The sequence below is a fragment of the Manacus candei genome, unplaced genomic scaffold (assembly GCF_025592945.1).
Source record: "Manacus candei isolate 608988 ecotype Guabito, Panama unplaced genomic scaffold, ASM2559294v1 h1tg000049l, whole genome shotgun sequence".
NCBI lineage: Eukaryota > Metazoa > Chordata > Aves > Passeriformes > Pipridae > Manacus > Manacus candei.
In genome coordinates, this window is record NW_026138097.1 from 2,535,028 (window position 1) to 2,555,736 (window position 20,709).

At 37.3% G+C, this 20,709-nt stretch overlaps 1 protein-coding gene across 8 annotated transcripts in view; it reads right to left on the minus strand.

Moving 5' to 3' along the window:
* The window catches only part of POU6F2 (POU class 6 homeobox 2), a 351,623-nt gene that overhangs the window by 231,037 nt on the left and 99,877 nt on the right, over window positions 1-20,709 (minus strand). The window lies entirely within an intron of this gene.

Sequence of the window (20,709 nt, forward strand, 5' to 3'; positions counted from 1 at the left end):
ATAAGATTGTAACCACAGACTTCGTGAGAGTTAATTTTAGTCTCTTTAGGGATCTTGGAAGAATCCCATGGGAACAAGTCCTGAGGGAAGAAGAGTCCAAGAAAGCTGGTTGATATTCAAGGATTACTTCCTCCAGGCTCAAGAATCATGCATCCCAGTGAGTAAGAAATTGGGCAAAGGAGGCAAAAGATCTGTATATATGAATAAAGAACTCCTGTCATTACTCAAGCACAAGCAGAAAATACACAGGAGGTGGAAGCAGGGTCAAGTCATTTGGAATGAATATAGAGAGGTTGTCAGAGTAAGTAGAAATGATACAAGGAAGCTCAAAGCCCATCTGGAATTAAATCTGGCCAAGAATGTCAAGGACAACAAGAAGGTCTTCTTCAAATATATCAATAACAAAAGGAAAATAAAGGATAGTGTGGACCCATTACTGAGTGGAGGGGAGACTCACCATAGCGAGGCCACTCATGATCATCTTTGAAAGGTTGTGGAGATCAGGAGAGGTGACCGAGGACCGGAAGGAAATAAATGTCACCTCAGTCTTCAAAAAGGGCAAGAAGGAGAACCCAGGGAACTATCGGCCAGTCAGCCTCACCTCAGTCCCAGAAAAGTTGATGGAGTGGCTCATTCTGGAGGCCATCTATATCCACATGGCGGCCAAGACGGTGATCAGGAGTAGTAGCATGACTTGACCACTAAAGACTTGACCAACCTGATTGCCTCCTGAGAAGACTACCGGGATGGATGAGGGGAGAGCACTGGTTACTGTCTGCCTTGACTTCAGTGAGGCTTCTGACACTATCTGTCACGACATTCTCATAGACAAACTCAGGAAGTGTAGACTGGATGAACAGACAGTGAGGTGGACTGAGAACTGGCTGAATGGCAGATCCCAGAAGGTCATAATTAGTGGCACAGGGTTGAAAGCCTGTCACTGGTGGTGTCCCCCAAGGTGCAGTACTGGCACATTACTGTGTAAGTGGTTCATCAATAAATTGGATGAAGGGACAAATGCCTTCTCAGTAAGTTTGCTGATGACAAAAAACTGGGAGGAGTGACTGATACCCCAAAGTGCTGTGCAGCCCTTCAAAAGGACCTCAACAGGTTTGCGAGATGAGCAGAGAAGAACTGTCTGAAATTCAACAAAAGCTAATACAAGGTCCTGCACCTGGGAAAGAATTACCCCATGTACCAGTACAGGCTGGGGGCTGACCTGCTGGAAGCAGCCCTGTAGAGAAGGACCTGGGGTTCCTGGTGGACAACAAGCTGCCCATGATCAAGCACTGTGCCCCTGTGGCCAAGAAGGCCAATGGTGTCCTGGGGTGCCTTAGGAAGAGCATTGCCAGCAGGTCAAGGGAGGTAATTCTGCCCCTCTTCTCAGCCCTAGTGATGCTGTATCTGGAGTGCTGTGTCCAGTTATGGGCTCCCGAGTACACGGAGCTCCTGGAGTCAGTCGAGTGGATGGCAATGAAGATGATCAAGAGACTGAAGCATCTTTCTTATGAGGAAAGGCTGGGGCAACTGGGCCTGTTCAGCCTTGAGAAGAGACGACTGAGAGGGGACCTCATCAGTGCACACAAGTAAGGGCATCAAGAGGTTGTAGCCAGGCTCTTCTTGATGATGCCAAGCAACAGGACAAGAAGCAATGTTCAGAGACTGATACAAGGAGATTCCACCAGAACTTTCACCTGAAGTACTTTACCATGAGAGTGACTGATCACTGGAAAAGACCTCCCAGAGAGGTTGTGGAGTCTTCCCTCACTAGAGATATTCATGGACAAAATCCTATACAGTGTGCTCTAGGATGACCCTGCTTGAGCAGGAAGGTTGGACCAGATGACCCACTGTGGTTCTTTCCAACCTTACCCACTCTGTGATTCTGTGATAACCTCAGCTAGTAAGTTTATGGCTGCACTTTCAACCACAAGGCTGTTTTCTCTGTTATTGCCTTCCAAGTGCCTGGATTTGACCTCCAAGCTCTGTGACACTTTTTTTTTCTTTTTTTAAATATAAGAAACCTAGAGTACATAAAGTATTTATCCTTACCATCTCATTTTGTTCTCTCTTCCATATGACCCTTGAGTGTATATAATAACTCTGTTTCAACTCCCAATACAGTTAGTGCAGCTGTGGGAACCTAACAGTCGATGTCTACAATATCGATACTTACTGCATTCGTAATCGAGAGAAAGAAGTCCAAGAAAATAAGTACTTGAGGAGATTAGAATACTTTACTGTCTCCATCTTAATAAAGGCAACTTTTCTCTCTCATCACAAAGTGAAAGGAGCCACGTAAAAGGAAAACAGTACGCTCTACTTTAAAACATAAGTGTTTGAGTCAGAAGCAGGCTTTTGGGCAAGTCCTCAGAGATCAAATTTAACTTCACCCCTGGAAAATATAATAATTTCCCTTATTCTTCTGTAAATATTGTATGATAGTTACAGTTTAATAAATTTCACTCATCAGTTTATACCACAGATCTTATTCATTCAATATTGATTAAAATGGGAGGTGTTTCACAAGTAGCAAGGGAAACAACTCCTAAAGATATATCACTGTTTTAGTTTACATTTCCCATAGCACAACTCACCAGGTCTGTAATGTATTTTTCACTCTCTAGTGTTTGCTCAAAGACTCTCAAACACAATACAAATTCCTCTGTCAAACCACACAATTATTTTTACTAATCCATTGAGAATGGCAGAAGCTGAAGTGTTTGAACTGGGGCAGGCTGGTACAATAATCTAACAGTTCATTCAAGCAGGTGCAGGAAGTGTTATGCAAATTTCAGCTAACTTCTTTTTTTAATGCATGAGCACCTCACATTAATATTCCTCAGGCATAAAATTCATTGCTTTGGCAGACACCACTAGTCACCGGAGCAGTATCAACCCGTACATGCTACAAATGGAACATGTTTTCCTAACTACTTTAGTTAAAAGGACAATAGCTATAAAAGACAATCTGGGTTTAATGCACAGAGGAAATAATCAAAAGTAGCAGCCACCACCAGCAGAGATCCTTGGAGAGTTGGTCCTGCATTTGAAAGCTGTTTGTTGAAAATTTTCTTCTGAGATAAGCTTGAAGGGCCTTCTGAAAAGCTCCAAGGAGAATTCATAGAGTATGAAGATCATCATTAAATTTGGGGAGTGAAAGTGTTTTCCGTGTCCATAGTTCATTCTTATTTAATTGAAAATAAACATTAGAAAGTTTTACTACGATAAAAACCTGCTAGTTACAGAAGCTAAGAAGCCTTCATTTACATCTGTAAGATCCATTTTTTATAAGGTCCTAGCACAGAAAGTGTAATCAAGTCTTCACAGGCTCACAACGTTGAGAAAGGAAGATCTGAGAAGATGGTTTTCACACAGTCCTGAGACAGATCTCTAGTCTTCACGAATTGTCCCTACTAACCTGTCTGCAGCAGAAGATTCCAGCAGGAAGCCTAAAACTCATCTCAATACTGAACTAACAGCTGTACTCCACTGTTGCACACTTCAAGCAACCTTCTCACCATCATAGGCACTGCATACCATTATTCCAAGCATGAGGTCATTCTTTCACAGTAGAGGCTCTTCTCATCCAACAGATACCCAACAACTGGTGAACAGACCCTTTCACTGATATCCGTGGTGGACTGACCATCAACAGCAGAATCACACCATTGTCTGGGCTAACAAAAAACTTATAATGCTCACAGAGTCCAACACCCAGTGTCTCAATTGCCATCTTAAGTTCCAGAGACAACAAACAAGTAGGATAACTGCATCAACTGCACTCAGTACTTCCCCAAGCAGCTGCCACTGCCCTAGACTCCAATACAGCTCCTACAGACCAAGTTACTGTCACAACATATGCTTTTTATCTCTTAGTTATGGGAACACGCAATTGACACTTCCTAAAGTGTACAAGTTAAACCTAAACTTAGAAATACATGCTTTAAAAGGTGATTCTGAGGATGAATCAGAGAAAATGTTCTGTGTTGAGTAGGATGTAACATGAAAGTATATTTGTGAACAAATATCAAAGTGTTTACTGTTAAGATATTTTGAACAATTTTTAATTAACTAATTAACTAATTTTTAAAAACTAAGCCATAGTTTTTATTTCAGCTGTGAATTAATGAACTGTATTAAACTCAACAGCAGCAAGAGCAAAGGTTTATTAGCTAGTTTACAAAAATCTCACAAAACAGCTAAAACTGTGACTTACAGAAACACATGATTATAAAAAATAAATGGGTTTATAGGTTTTATATTGCTCTGCTGCATTTGAGATAAAAACATAATCCCAAAGGAGAAAAGTCTTTCCTGCATTGCACCATGGGTAGATCTGTGCTAAGTAGGCATAACACATTCCCATCCTGCCAAGATAGCATTTTACATGTACTGAGTTTGGGCGTAAATGACCTTGATTAGGTTAGGTAGAAATCAGCTCTTGTGTCACAGGAATACAGGCCAGATACAGACGATCTTTAATAAATTAATACAAATAAATATTCCTTCTAGCAGTAGGGGCTAATTCTATCCTATATAGGTAAATGAGTGAACAGCAGAGAGGAATATCACCCCACAGGTTTTCATCGGAATCCTCTCCATCCCAGTCCTCCCCAAGGAGAGAAGGATCACACTCCAAAGAACAGCATGGCCTTAAAAGTAGTAAATACTTTCTCAGATGTACAGCCTCTGTGCTTTACAAGACACACAGTCTTCAGATATGCCAAATCCTTGTGTGGGTTTCATTCAGTTACCTTGTGCATCTTGCTCTGTCATCCCAGCATATCTGAAGGTGTTGCTTGGTGCCCAGATCAGGGCCTGGAAGGATTATCACACACTTCTCATGGAGTCACTACATATTGCCACAGTGCTAGGCAAGCCTTTCTTAATTTCCCTTGACAGTTCATCACATCCTTACAGCAAAACTCCTCTCTGTCAACTTACAGGCATTGTGCCCCCATCACACAGCCTGGAGTAGGATTTTCCATGAACTGCAACTAAGCAAATTGAGATGCAAGTGTTTTAGCATTTCATATTACTTAGGTTTGATGTTACTGCTTAAGTTTCTATTTAAAAACTTTAAGTAATGCAGAATGGTATTGGTATAACAATTAAGTTGAGATATTTTGATAGTGAGTTTTGGCCTCTGCTTTGTCTAAAATGCATGAAAATTATTTTAACTACAATTACATTATAGAAAAATAAAGCATATCAAACAAGCTCAGCTCATGTAAACCACCACACTTCTTGTGGTCAAAATATGCCACACTGGTAGCAGCTGATGTGCATCACAGAAGTCCCCTCTTTGGACAGTACCATTCAAGCAAAATTACGTACAAAAATAATTTCTAAATGACTACTGATTGTTTTAGAAGAACCGCATTTGTAAGTTATATTTTCCATCAGGGAGACACATTTATATATGTTCTATCTGAATCCACAGTCATTTGTCACCTCTCATTAAACATGTAGATTTGACTCTTATCTGAGCTTACACGACAATTCTCTCTAAGAAAAGGCAAGTTTGACTGGAAAGATTGCAAAGTTATTTCAGAACCAATATCATAGCAAGTGAATAAGAAAGACTACTGAACACGTTTCCAGTGTTGCAACAGATCTCCCTATATATTCTACGTATTTTATGACATGCCAAGTAGTTTAACCAATTTGTCTTTCTGGACAACTGACAAATAGCCAGTCTTTGCTGATTCTGCCTTTATACACAATTTATTTTGCAATTAAAGGAATAAAACAGACTAGTACTAAAACCCTCTCCTTGCTACAGCTGAGTTGACAAATATCTACATTCAAAATGCCACAAATTCCATTGTCCCAATATTTTATACCAGCACCTGAACTTCACTGCAGGTGAGAGACAGCCAGTCTCTGGGTTTACACATCTTGCTCTAATTCATGTTGGAACCAAAAAGACTCTCTATTCAAAAACAGTCAGAGAAATAGCTGTAACCATGTTAAAGAAATTTGTATTGTCTGACCAATTCTAGCTACTTCTTCAGCCTTTACTTCTTATAGACTGACTTTTTAAAGCTCTACACTGTGTCATTGTTTTTACTTAATTTTAACTGGCTTTACTTTAACATACTGTGAAACATTTAAGGGATGCTCTCTGAAGTCACTTCTGTATGGGATTACGCACTTCAAACCCACCGGCCCTATCACATTGAACATATTCAACATGGACGGGCCAGCACCAAAAGAGCACCTTTCCCATCTTCTAGAAATTGTGACATGTCTTCCTACACACACAAGAGTGTAGTAGAAATGCAATATTACTATGTAATTCCACATTTTGCAAAGTACAAGTGAGAGAACAAAATCTGACACCTGCTATTGAACCTGACCAGTATCAGCACATGGAGCTATTAAGCTTCGTCAGCGAAACTGAACAGTTCAGTACCTGTGTTTTTCAGGGCTTTATGGTTTGAATTATGGTGTCAGAGCCTGGCTTTTAGCAACCAAAGGATGCAATGAAAGAAGGATTTACAAAAATAGCTCCCATTTGTTTTTTAGTTTGCTACTGTGTGCTCTTGCCTCTGAGGGAGGGGTTTGAGAAAATCTTTTTGGGGGAGAAAGTGAAATATACTTAAGAAACATGGTAATGATTTTTTAAAATGCAAAAATTTTATTTCATAGCTACGGGTTTCATTATTTATTTAGTAGCTCATTCAGTCATTCTTAAAATTCTTCTAGCCCTGAACAACAGCTCCACTTCAAAATAAAATCCACAAAAGCATTCAGAAAACTGGGTAAGAGCAACATTTTGTGCATGTGCTTGTCAGGGACTGATATCTTGTGTTATCCAGTGTTTGTTTAACAGAATCTTATCAATGATTTAATGAGCTGTTTGTTGGGCAAGAATTTTCTAAGAAAAAATGCCACAAAGACACAGTTTAAAAAGAAAAACAGTTGAATGGTAACACAAAAAGGTTGAATTGTATCTTCAGAAACACATTTATGCATGCTTATTCACTTTCACTTACCCATGAAAACAATGCACAGCCAACTCATGTAAGCACTAACCCTGAAGCATACAGAATTACTCAGTGTCATTGTGCAAGAGCTTAAATAGGCACTTGCTTTACATAAGTGCATGCTCCTCCCAGCCTCTTTGCATATTAGTGCAGGCTTTGGGGAAAAAGCTTTCATGTACATTGAAAATGCACAACTTAAAGTCAGATTTTCCACTCCAGATTTTTCAGTCTGATTTTGTAATTAACAAGACTTCAGTTTGTAATACTTATGCTTTAGAAACACTAACGCACACCAAGTGCAGTCCTCCTTCTCACAACTTTACATGTGAACTTTCTATCACAATGATGCTTTCTCTAAAGCACCAGGTAATTCTTGCCAGAACAGCTGAGATAGTGGTACAGAAAGCAGCTGGGTGCGCAGCACAGAGCAAATCAATGTAATTACTTTAGCAGAAGCTACTAGCTATCCCTGTTACTTATAAGAGGATAGGTAGAAAGATAAAACACATCCTTAATGCCTTAAAAATAGTGGATCCTCTATCTTCATTTATGGGAATTCATTTTCATTTCCTGGATCCTACTGTGAATGTTTCCAATGGACTGCACAATAGCTACAGTTTAAATACTTTTTAAATGAAGAGTTTTTGTTCAGTGTGGGGACGCTTGGTTTATTCCCTGGCACTGAGCATCTGCATTAGCTTCCCTGCACGTATCCCTACACCTTCCACAATTTGAGACCCTTAACAGCACTTGTTATTAGTGTTTGTTTTCTGCACATTCGTGCTTGAGAAGAGGGTTACCGGGAGAGCATTCCCAGACATAGGGAAGGAAAGCTCGTAGAGCATCAAGGAAGGAACTGAGTAAGGAAGACAGCCAAGCAAGCTAGGACAGATTCAAGCATAGCTGAATTTATATCAAGGGTCCTGTAACTTCTTAGTCACTCTTCTCTCCCTTCCCCATTTACTACAGAATTTCAGGATCTGATCTTTCAAGAAAATAAACACTAGGGAACAACTTCACTAAGATAGTGATACACACATAAAGTATCAACCAGTATCAACCAGTGTTGACATGAGCTCATATGTTTCCATTGAAAAGACATGATAATGAAACAGGCCTGAGCCAGCCCACAGACCAGGTGAAAACTTCTCAAATAAATCATGTCCTATTGGAAACCAAACTGTTCAGAATACAAACCTTTTAGAGTGACTTCTTGCTCTCTCTGGTGGTACTATGGATCTTGCACAACTACATTCATGCTGCCTTTTAGCCGTATTTGTACTTCCATCTTAGCCACTCCTTAATTTTTTGAAAATTAGCATCCTGCAAGTAATCTCTTTGTCTCCCTACTCAGTCTCAGAGAATGCTGGTTTTCTAGTGGACAGTGTGGAGCAGAGCAGAAGTGGATGCACAGAGAATCCCACTGATGCAGAGACAGCCATAAGTTCTCCTCCAGAATAATTCAGGAGAAAGGATACAAATTTCTGAATATAGATATAATATATACTAATAAAGCAGGAAAGCATTTTCAGTGAGAGAAAAAAATGCTGTTTATTCTGGGCATAAGTCAGGCAGTTTAAACATACGCAATTGTTTAAATGCACCTTATAATTTCCCTAAAAATACTGCACACTACATAGATATATTATATACACAAAGGCATTTACATGTGAAGGAGAGCAAATTCCTTAGAGAAGTCACTCTGCAATGCAGCATAAATACCATACCACTGAAGTGGAAGTTGTTCGTGTTTCTTACCAGTAGGTCAGTCAGCAATTCCATCTGTCTTTTTGACAATTTGTTCACAGCTCCCCAATTCCCTTGCGGTTTCTTGTCCAGTGAAACCCCTTGGAATGCACCATGGTTGCAGGTTGCCTTTTTTTTTCGTGTTGTGCAAAGGCAAGCCAGAGAGTAGGTTTTTTTTTCCACAAGGCCAAATGCACGTTTCTTCATGGTTCCTTCCTATCACAGCTGATAGATTCCTGATTCAAAATTCATAGCAGCTCCAGCTGAGTCCCTCAGCAGCGGGTACTTTTTAAGAGGTGTTAAATAGCCTCACATCCCATTGGTTTCAATGGGAGATGGAGATGTCTGGCTCCTCCATGTTACATGGCCCATGTATGGTTTGTAAATTGGAACCAGTTTCATGTACAAGATACACAACAGCACTATATAGTCTTTTTATTTCTGTTGGTTAAATCGAAGAATTCCAAAATGAGGAAAAGAGTTTTACTCCATCTTATCTTTACACTGTTAGATCCTCCCATTCCTTCTTAACAAAAAGAAGTATATAATGCCAAGACATGAGGTGGCAAGATACAGGTGTTAAAATTACTCCCTTTATATTGATATACTGAATTCAGCATCCTAATCTTTATCCAAATAAAACGTCCAAGAATGAAATGACCAGTGGGTGAAATCCTTATGCATCTGAGGGGGCAAAGGTTTTACCCTTGGAGCTCTTGAATATTCTGCTCTCAAAGAGAAAAGGGGAGGGAAATACATTTTAAGGTTATACTAATACAATGCCATTTAAAATAGCTCACTGTTCAAAATATTTGCTAAATAACAGAATGTGTGCTGTTTTAAGTAAAATTCCTTTTTGCTTAAAAAATATTTTTAATACTTCAACACTGTATTACTAAATAAACTGACAAAACATCTCAGAACTAACACAAACATGCAATTTTAATGCTTTCTAATCACACAAATCAGCACAAGATTTTTGTACTTCTGCATGACCTTCTTCAAATTATCCGTCCATTTTGGCTGAATCAGAATGAGCATGGGCTATTTGACAAAAAATACTAAGTGTGTGAAATGAGGGGCCCTCATCGTTTCTGCCAGACTCCTCTTGACAGAATGATGATAGAAGCATCACATTCCTGGGAGAGTAAATGCAAACTGACAGGAGATGAGCCTTTAGATGTTGAATATAATCTTGAATTGTGCTTGAAGTGTCTTATTATCTTGTCTTTTGATGTCTGAAGGGGTGGCTCATTGTTAGAAAAAGGAAAGCCCTTGCACATCTTTGCCATCTTTAAAAATTGTTTGGCCTTTAACAACTGCTTTTCCAACTAATGTCCATTTCTCCTGACAATAAATACGGCAGGTCGTCAGCAAGTGACAAACAATTTACTTTACATGCCAAGCTTTTATGGCTTTTGAGAGCTCATGTGGAAGCATATTTTAAAAAGCACTAGGAAATTAGCACCATTACAAATGTTAAGATGGCTGTGTATGTGTAGTTCACTGTGTGGTTATTCATTACTACATTTATGTTTTAAAGTCCTGTCTTTCCTGTATACAGACTGCTGTTAAAGTTCTTTATTTATCATTGACTAAAAATAGTCAATGAAAAATAAAGAGCAAGAAGCAATTTTCTTCTGCTCTAAAAAAAGCATTATTATAGATACAGTACATAGGTAATGCATAAAATCATATTTATTAATCATAACAAATCAATATCAGTAGTAGTATGACACAGTTTACCTGTACTGCAGGCCCTCACAATCACATCACTGTTTTTTCCACCTTCAAGCAGCTCAACTTTTTTCTTTTTTTTTTCAAACTTAAAAGTTTAATGACGAATCAGATCAATATGATTCCTTAGCAACTAAATCACAGGCACACTAGTTTTTCCTGTCACAGCACCAGTTTTGCGAAAGCAGTCAAGTTCTTTTTTCAGGCCTCCGTCACTCTGAGAATCCATAAGAATTCTCAAATGGATCATAAACTGTTACAGGGTTCAGGTTATTGTATCATTATAAAAACGTATTGATATAGTGCAGATGACAAGACATGCAGCTCTTGCACTAGTCTATTACAACCATCTGAATACTGTAAGAAATATCAGATATAAACAAAATAAAACAGTCAGTAGTAAGCTGTCTTTTAGGGAACACATTTTTATTTTTTTAAAACTGCCTTAAGCTGTTTGAAATACAGCAGTTGTATTAACCCACAGAAAAGAGAATACAAAACCAGAAGAATGTGTTATTAAAAATAAATAACCAAAACCTAATCAGAGGCTAGAGATTTTTTTTTAAATTTGTTGCAAGAAAGGGCCTGATTTTGCTCCTTATGATGAACATTTCACACCTCTGTCTGAGTTTTCAGACAGAGCTGAAACAGAACTCTCCCTGCACCCCTCCATGTCCTTTCTAGTAGAGCCCCAGACAGCTCCACTGGCACTACTGGGAGAATGCACCCTGTATTCAATACACCAAAAGCACACCAGCCTTTACAACAGTCAGGGGTCTGCTGTCATATGTGAGCTTGAAATTTGTAAAGTGCTATTCAAAATACACCAGCATCATTTTACACAAATGAGATAATGGCAGTGTGAGAAAGGCTTAACCCCCAAACTTAATCCCTTTGAGGTCCATGGTCACAAGCCGGAGTCCCACAAATCCAAAGTTGCTCATTGACTAGCACATCTCATCTAAGTAAACCTTTGCATCCTCTGGTCCCTCTTTTAGTCATTGCCTCATAAAAGCAAGGAGGTGTGGGGGCTGGGGAGGGGAGAGTGAGCAGGACCAGCTGATTGAAAGATTTTTTTTCTTGTCAGCAAATGTTATGAGAAGGTTCACTGTGCTGTATCCACAGAGTTAAAATGGGGAGTCTCCGAAAGCAATGCATCAAATCCCAGCAACAGAGCCACACAAGAGTTTCCTTCACACTCTTCATAACAGGAAAAAAAAAATCCCATCAACACCAGCAACTTATGCTTTTCTTGCCAGATATTATCACTAAATTTACTGTGCTTATGAGAGTAAAGTATATTCAATTAGTAGAAAAAATATTTTAAAATTATTTTCATTTTCTGTTTTCTTTCAGCTGTAAATTCCATTTTTCCTTCAGAGAGATTTGTGACTTGCAGTCCCAAATATTTATGATTTCAGGCAAGGAAGCATAAGAAAGGAGGAGAAATATCAAGCCTATACATTTACAGTCACCATTAATCTCATAAATATCTACCTAATTTCCTTCTCCTCCTTTCAATCACTGTTGATTTCTCTAGTTATGTTTTTCTTTTAGTAATAACTATCATTTGTGTTCCTTAATTATTTTTTTAAATTATTTTAATCCACTCTACCTAAAACCTTCTCTGCCTTTATGGAACCTTTACTTAGGTTTCAACGCAGGAGGTGGAGCCTTTGCAATACACATGCAAACCTGCATGGCATAACAGAAACCCACAGGAACCCCAGGACTGGTTCAATAATTCATCGTTTGTTAAATATGAAGGCAGCATAATTACAGAGTGGTTGCTCCTTCCTGTCAGTATGTTTGCTTGGCTGATCTTAGCTCCAGAACATGAGAAGCTGTAGAGCAGGGGCTATGTGCGAGGTGGAGGCCACGAACCAGCTTGCAAGTACTGATAGGATGAATGCCCTGTTGAAACCTATAGTCTTCCTGCATATGTGATGGACAGTCAGCTGAGACCTGTCAGAATCTGGCCTCATGTTTATTCAAAGCACGGAGCAAACATGACATCTCTACACTGTGCGAATAAATCCTAATTGTATGCAAAAGAAAATGCAAAAACTGCCCCATACAGTATTTGCTCAAGAGATTAGACTGAACTCAAATGATTTTTCTTCCTTTTGAGTTAATACTGTGTTATCTCATGAAATAATTACACATACTTAATAGTACAATATATTAAAGTATACCTTAAAGTATATTAAATGAAAAACAATTCTGGCTTCTTGATTAAACAGAGGTTTTAGATCATCCTCTTCACGGAACAAACTTCCTCGAACACTAAGATTCAAGCAAAGCATGGAACCCTAAAGAAGACCTTGACAGAGTAAAATGCATTTAAAGAAGACCTGGACAACAATTGCCCATGCACAGCTGTATGTGTTTCCAGCTGTGTGCACACACCAAGGGGCAGAAGAGAAAGGAACAGCTCCAAACCTGGCTGTAAGGAAGGAGAAGGGTAGGCAGAAAAGGTGGTACTTTCATTTTTACTGACATACTTTACAAGCCTTGTTGTTTGTGGTGACAAACTAGGCTGTGTGTCCATTGCGCTCTGGGAGAAGACTTCCTTTATCTTCTGCTGGAAGGAAACTGAATGCTAGTAATTCTTTATTCAATAACTTAAAACCAAGATTTTAAAATGTGAGACTATGTCATAGGAGACTGAGCTAGAAAATGAAAATGACTTAATAGAATCTCCAACAGTCATCAAAACATACAACCACCATCTGAACGGAAAAGCACAAAGATGTTTTTAAAAGCTAGTATTAGTGGAGTTCTATAAACTCCATACTAGCTTTCAAAGGATTAATCTAATTATAAATTGCTGTAGCCAATGCTGTTCTTAATACAAAAAAAGAGTTTTTATTTCTTATTTGTGTAACATTTGAATATTCGGTGTAACATGGAATTGTTTTAGGACTCTAAATTTTTTTATTGCATTAAAATAATGTATTTCATATTGCAATCACCCTGGATGACAATTTATATATATTAGATAGATATATATATTTAACTTTTGTAATCACTTTCAAGTAGTGGGATTACTCTGTATTGTGAAACATAACGTTCTCCTTAAGACAACTTCAAACTGTTCAGAAATTAAAATGACGGTTTACCTTTCTGAAAAAAAAAAAATACAGGACATCTGAGAAGAAAAACAGAATTCCCACTCTCCCAACAACTTTTCTTGTATGTTCTAAAATAAAAACAAAAATTCAAACAACTTTTAAGCATAGACAAGCAGCAGTTTAGTGTTAAAAAACATGTTTTAGAGTGACGGGATGTGCATTGTCCATTGATTTGGTAGATACAGATAGTCCTGAATTCTAGAGAACGAACCCAATATCAGTCTCTCTGGAAACAGCAGGCTCTACTTAGCCAGACGGAATGAGGTACTATTCTTCCCTAGATGACCTCTGCTTTTAAAATAAAAGGGCTTAGTCCCGCTTCTGAGAGCATCGAAGCAGTATCACAACATAAAGCAGGACATGTCACAATACAAATCTTCCTTTGTTTTATATTGATATTGATTGTTATTTTTATAAAGGAGAGAAAAAAAAAAGGTGGGAAAAGAGAAAGGGAAGACTTTATGTTAAAAAATATCGAACCATTTACATGAAAAAATAATATTCCTGTTGAAACATGCGAAGTATGACACATTTCATTTTATTCTGGTTTTGTCCCTCTTTAGCATGAGTTTTCTCATTTCATCATTTGAATGAACGTCTAACTCTGAGCTTGTCAGAATTTATTTTGTAACTAGCAAAATAATGTTTATTTTGATAGTACTAACGGTAGTACTAGTGGTAGCATATAAAAAGTGAGAAAATAAACCATTAATGGAAGAAACATTAATATACTGAACATGCTATTAAATCAAAGTGTAAAAAAATATAAAGCTGATCTTCCCATCCTTTGACCATCTTTAGCTAAAAATAGGGACCACAGGTGATGGATGCAACAGAAGAAACAGTTTCACATGGAAAAAGAATTAAATGAAAGAAGAACCTCTAAATGACAGAAGGAGCAAAACCTAGAAAGACAACACAACAAGGAAAACCAAGTACTACAAGGATCTTAAAGAGAAAAATGATCCACAGGAGAATGGCAACTGTTACTATGAGCTTCCTACAGCTACCTCTGCCTTTGGATATTTTTAAAAAATTTATTAACCTGACAGCAGGAATTTTTATACAGATTGCCCCCTGACGGGGTCAGTTTGGTATGAGCACTTGCTACCTCTTTGTTTAGCATAAGGAAATCAAGAGAGGTGTTAAGTGGTGCCATATGCACATTTGGTCAAATGTAACTTTGGTCCCATCTGCCTCACCTGCAAATTTCCATGGAGAACTTGCCTAATCATTTGAAGTCCAATAGAAGCATCCTTTTCTCCTTCCTTCTCTTTTCTATGCTTGCTTCCTTTTTAATGTGCAAGTGTCTGATCTATTATTAATCTCAAAACACAAACCGGCAAGGATCTCAATCAAAGAATGTAACAGTTCTTTCACAAATTACCTGTTTACTGTCTAGTAGCCAGCAAGTCTCCTTTGAAACAGCCAGTCATTTATGTTGCTTTTAAATAAGTTTGTTGTTATTTTTATAACTTCAAAGACAGGGAGAAGAAAGATTTACTAATTAAAAATGAACCATTTGTCATTCAGTCGTACCAATTACATACTGGGATTTAATTCTTTTTTTCACTCATTCTCTAATGTTATTCTGTGTACAAATACAGAAAATCAGACTTCAAGCCATTTAAGAAACACATAACATATACTTTGCTCAAAAACATTTAGCAAAGAAGTAATTTGAAATTCAGGAGAACAAAAAGAATTGTTTTTTAAAAAAGAAACAGAATCAGCTTTCTCTCTACTCGAAATATCTTTTGTTGTTTGATTGATTTCTTTTAAAATAGGCTGTCTTTGTCACAATTCAGGGACAGCAACAAGAGACTTCTTTATTTCCATACAGGCAAGGGAAGTGGGACTACAACATTTGTCCTTCATCAGCCCAGTATTGCTTTCATCAAACATTAAGGGACTAAGTCTCTGGTCTTCTCAGAGTCGAAATGTATGTGCTAGCATCACCACTGCCTGAGATACCTGCAATACCTAAGCACAGCAGGAACGCTGAGCTGAGGATGGATTTTCTGTCTCACCCTTGCATCCTGTTTTGCATTTAAGTAGCCATAATATTTTTTTAGGCTTTAATTGGCATTTACTCCCCATTCACAAATGCATGTCCCACTGACAGAGCAAGAACTCTCCCAAGAAACCAGACAATAACATTATTCAGAGTAGTTATTCAAGTCCCTAACTATTTGCAAATACATATTTAAAAATGTTCATGTCAAATATATCCTTCAGAAATAACAATCAATCACATAGTCAGACCTCCAGGTTCTTTGAGAACTTATTCATTATTTGAGCAAGATACTATTACATTTTAGAAAATGGGTTTAAAAGCCTGTATGATGATCCAGTTCTGTAAACATGCCACCCATTCATATTTCTCATTGGCACAGTCTTTGTAATGAAATAGTGTTCCTAATCCACAGATTACTTGCTTTAATAAAATATCACACATTCAAGCACTAGCAGAATCAGTCCTATGACATGGATAACCTATACTGTCTCACAACAAAGCATCTGCAATGTGGAAATTACTGAATAAAATTATGTGAAGAGACAAGAATCTTTATATGCAGATTGAACATATTTCAAAACTTTACTGCATCTAAAAGAAGGCTCTGATTTTAATACAGAGACCACTTGGGCCATGAACTTCACTGTCAGTACAGTGAGCTTTAAAATGCATGAAGAGCAACAAACACACATTGCTTTCTTCTACTGAAATTACCAAACCTTATCAAAGTGTTCCTGATGGACAGAGATCTCTTATAGGTCTTTAAAATTTGAGGATATAACCAAACCACTGAGAATCATCCTTAAATACACTGATGAAAGAAAAGCTCATAGTCCGAATGCCCCCAAAGGCTAGATACACTGTTAAGGATGATAATGTGAGCTTCCTCACAGCAACCTGGCAATGACCTCTGCTTTGACCTGTAGAGAGCAATGTCTCAAGAGGTAAAATACAATTTAGTCCTTTATTCTTCATAACTGAAATTATTCCAGTGCCATAAATTCTAATCAAGGCACTCCAATTTAAAAACAAACAAACAACAACAAAAAAAGAAAAATATAACATATGTTTCTTTACAGAATAATACAAGGGATCTACTAACAAAACATAATCAGCTAGAAACAACTTCTACCCTGTTTCTCTGCAGCATGTATGGCTATACATAAAGATGCACACAGTTCTGAAACATGGGTAACAAAATGGGAAAGGAAAATAAAATCCTAAAGCCAACACAGGTGTTTGAAAACAAAACCTTGTTTATGTAAATGTGTGCAGGTTCATTTAACTCCCATAACCCCGCTCCATATTTCAAGCATACACAGAATTATGAAAAGATCAAAAGCCTGCTAATGAACGAAAGAAAACCAGAGTCTTCAGATCCAGCCAAGGAATTCTAAGATCTAATTTCACTGGAACGAAACCTTGCCAGCAAAGTGAAAAAAAAAAAAAGGTTAGCAGTCAATTTTTTTTGCTTCCCAGCAATAATTAAATAGGAAACACTTGTGCTCCACAATTATAGGCTTGGTATTGCCCTCACTATATACTTACAGCTTTATTTATTTTGATAAGTTCGATGCATAGAACTAGAGACTCAATCTCAAAGAGCAACTTTTTATAATACAGTAAAATTACCTTAACATCAGTGCAAGTGCACTCCCAGCATTTTTTAACCATCTCTGGTTATATAACTAATTATGCCACAAATTACCATCAATAAAGGATTAATTAAGGACTGGATGTAACTCCAGGAAAGTCAGACTGAGTCCACAGGGGCTTTTGATGCTTGGACTAGCCACTTTGTTCTTGGGATTTTTACTGTACAGAGAATTTTATATACGACATGCCCCTGGTGTCTATACTAACTTTTCAATCTCAAAAGTTTATTACACAGATAAACATGAAAGGAGTTCTTCTTATTCTAAGGGTTTTTCAAAGAATACTTCATAACTTACACTAAACCTGTTTGAAAATATAGTATAAAACGGCAACTAGGATTCATTAATTTAGGATCAAATCCCAGGGTTCTTAATCAAGAGAAAATACTACTTAACATTAACAAAAGCTTTCTGTAGTTAGCACCGTGGCATTTGACCTGGGTTACTACTTTGAAGCATATTGCAGAGTAAGACAAGTTGATTGGAAAATGACACCATCTGGAATGTCAAGAGCCAGACTCAGTTTTTCTGTTTCTTAATTACATCCTATGGTTAAAATAGGAGATATTACTTCACAAATATTTTAAAGATTAAATAATACACTGCAAGATCTCCTGCAAAGCAACTTTGCTTCATACTGTACAGCAAAACTGCAATTCCTGTAACCAAAGCACTGTAGCTGTGCTAACTACATATTTCAAAACTGTACTTCTGAGTTAGTATGTTTCAGTATAAAGTCCTTTACCAATATTTTGCACTTCAGAAAGTATTACTGACCATTTTTTCTACTATTTTCTTGTTTCATATGACTTCAGTATCAAAAGTCTTCTGCATGCAGATATGCAGATTCCAAAAAGTCCACTGGCATAAAAGCAGAAGTGGAGGATTACAGACCCCCAGACTGCAGGACAGAATTCTCTTTCAAAAAGAAACAAATTAAAAAAAAAAACCAAAAACAAAAACACAAAAACAAATAAAACAAAGAAACAAACCAAATCACCACCGCCAGGAGAAAGAAAGCCGGCAAACAACAAGCAAGCACAGCCCCTTTAATCACAGCTGCTCCTGTCATTACTCACAGGTAACAACTGCACCACGGTGACAAAGTGCATCTTCCCAAACACCTGTACACCAGTTTCAGGTGGGAGATATTTCAGATCATCAGAAACTACTTATGCTGGTATTTCTCATTTGCTTTGTCACCGATAGCAAAGCACCCAGAAGAGAAACAAAAGTTTACCTCATCTTTTCAAAAATAAGTACAATTAATCGTACTCCTGCCCTTTCCTTACTGGCATCAGGTACCAAAGAAGTGCCATTTTAACAATTAATTGCACTATTTGCTACCAAAATAAAAAATAAATACCCACTGTTTCTATGGCATACAGTGAAATACCAAAATAAGGAAGTCCGAGAATAAGGAGGTGGATTTTAGGAAAAGGTACAGGTAAGCAATGCAGGTGTTTGCAGAAATAAACTCATCCATCAAAAAAAGCTAAGCAGAATGTGTTCAGTAAAAGAGAATAAAGCTCTTCACATCTCATCATTCAACTCTGTTCCTCTATGTGAAAACAAGGCTCGTGAAATATTGCTAACATCAACGAGACACTCAAATGTTGGTCATTCATTCCAACTAAATCAGTACAGTATTTTAACAAATTTTTCAAAAAACATGAAAGCATCAGTGTAGAAAAACTTTGTTCTCTATGGACCTGTCTCATCTCCTTGACTTTCTAAAATGCTCCTCCCTCTCCTGCTTAACAGATTGGTCTATATTTGTGTATCAGAACTTTAAACAAAATGACACATTTATTTTTAGTGTTTACTGCAAATCTGTCTCAAGAGATGTATCTGTGACATAATGGCTAATCATCTTTACTTTACATTTGCTCAGTTTGATGCTCAAATTTATCAAAATAGGCCCCGTCCTTTATTTTTATGTTCTCAAAGTTACTAAAATTAATTGACAAGAGTTGCTGCTAATAGATAATTGTTACAATTATCTGTCATAATTGTAACAAAACCTCAATAAATGGTTCATGAGTTCATGCTGAGGTAGTTGAACTATTTCTCCTACTTTTTTTACTTGGGAACATCTTTTTAGCAGAATAAGAATCAGGCTAGCAAACATCTCACCAATACAAACAGCACAACATATTAATTTGTAGCTTTTTCAATAATGCTTTTAGGGACATAAATTATATTTTCAGTCCAGAAAGAGACAAGATATGGTTGCATATCATTTCTATATCACACACAGCAACTCTAATGAAAGTATCTGTATATATTTCACTACCACTGTAGAACATCCAAATGACAATGGCTAAAAAAATATCCTGCCCTTTATTAGAAGACTTGCCTGATCTAAAAACAGCAAACAGACATTTTCACTCTTCCCAAATTAAAAGCCCATTTTTTGCTTTATAGATGCCTTTAATAGATGCATCCTAAACATTTGAGCAAATAAAATATAAACAGAGCTGAAGATATTTATACTATTCTAGACAACTAATAGTCCTCTCAATTTTACACATTACAATTCTTTCCTGGATGAAATAGGCTAAAACAATTATTATATGCTTTTTGAACATTCAAACTGCTAATGGAAATTATGCTTTCCATGGAAACAATGATTACTAAGAGGGTGCTTAAAATGGATGTGATATTCAGTAATGGTCATCACTGCAATTGAGAAATTAAATTTTAGGATTTTTAATTATTATGATTTTCCCATATCTGTACTGAAGCTATTTAGTCAAACATTTTGTGCTGTATCTATCAGTAATGGGTAAAGAACATTTTAATATAAAATTGCAGGTATTCCTTTGTTTTAAAAAAAATCTTACAGCTATTACTGTAGCTGGAATACTGAAATCTGAACACTCTTACAGATTTCCTTACAGATTATGAAATCAAAACTTGAACCTTAGAAAATGGGCTCTCACTCTCACTCCCTTAAAGCTGCATTCCCTTTAAACAAGATCATTTTGCCTTCAGCTTCCACCTATAGAATAATGAAAAATAAGGAAAAGCTCCATTTCTATTGATGTTTGTCTCAGGTCACAAATGGAAATAATTAAAAGGACTCTTTCAGGAGTGCAGTCCCTCTAAACCCAAAATGTCACAATGTACCATACAGTGCTGCTCCAGCTCAGGCATCTATCAACATCTATCACTCACGCAAGCACCTCAACAGCTCTGCTCCCTTTTCTGATTAGAGATCAGAGTTGCTTGAGTTGGCTTACAGGGTGTCATCTCTTTGAATGACAGATGTCTGTGTTGGAGTGCCACTCTTGCTGCTTTGTTTTGATTGTGAAAGGTTACACTTATCTGGCACAATTCAGAATATTCGAAAATAAATAAAAATTGAAAAGGTAATTTCTCGTTCCACGGGGTTGAGAAGAAATATTTAATTTCTAATTTAA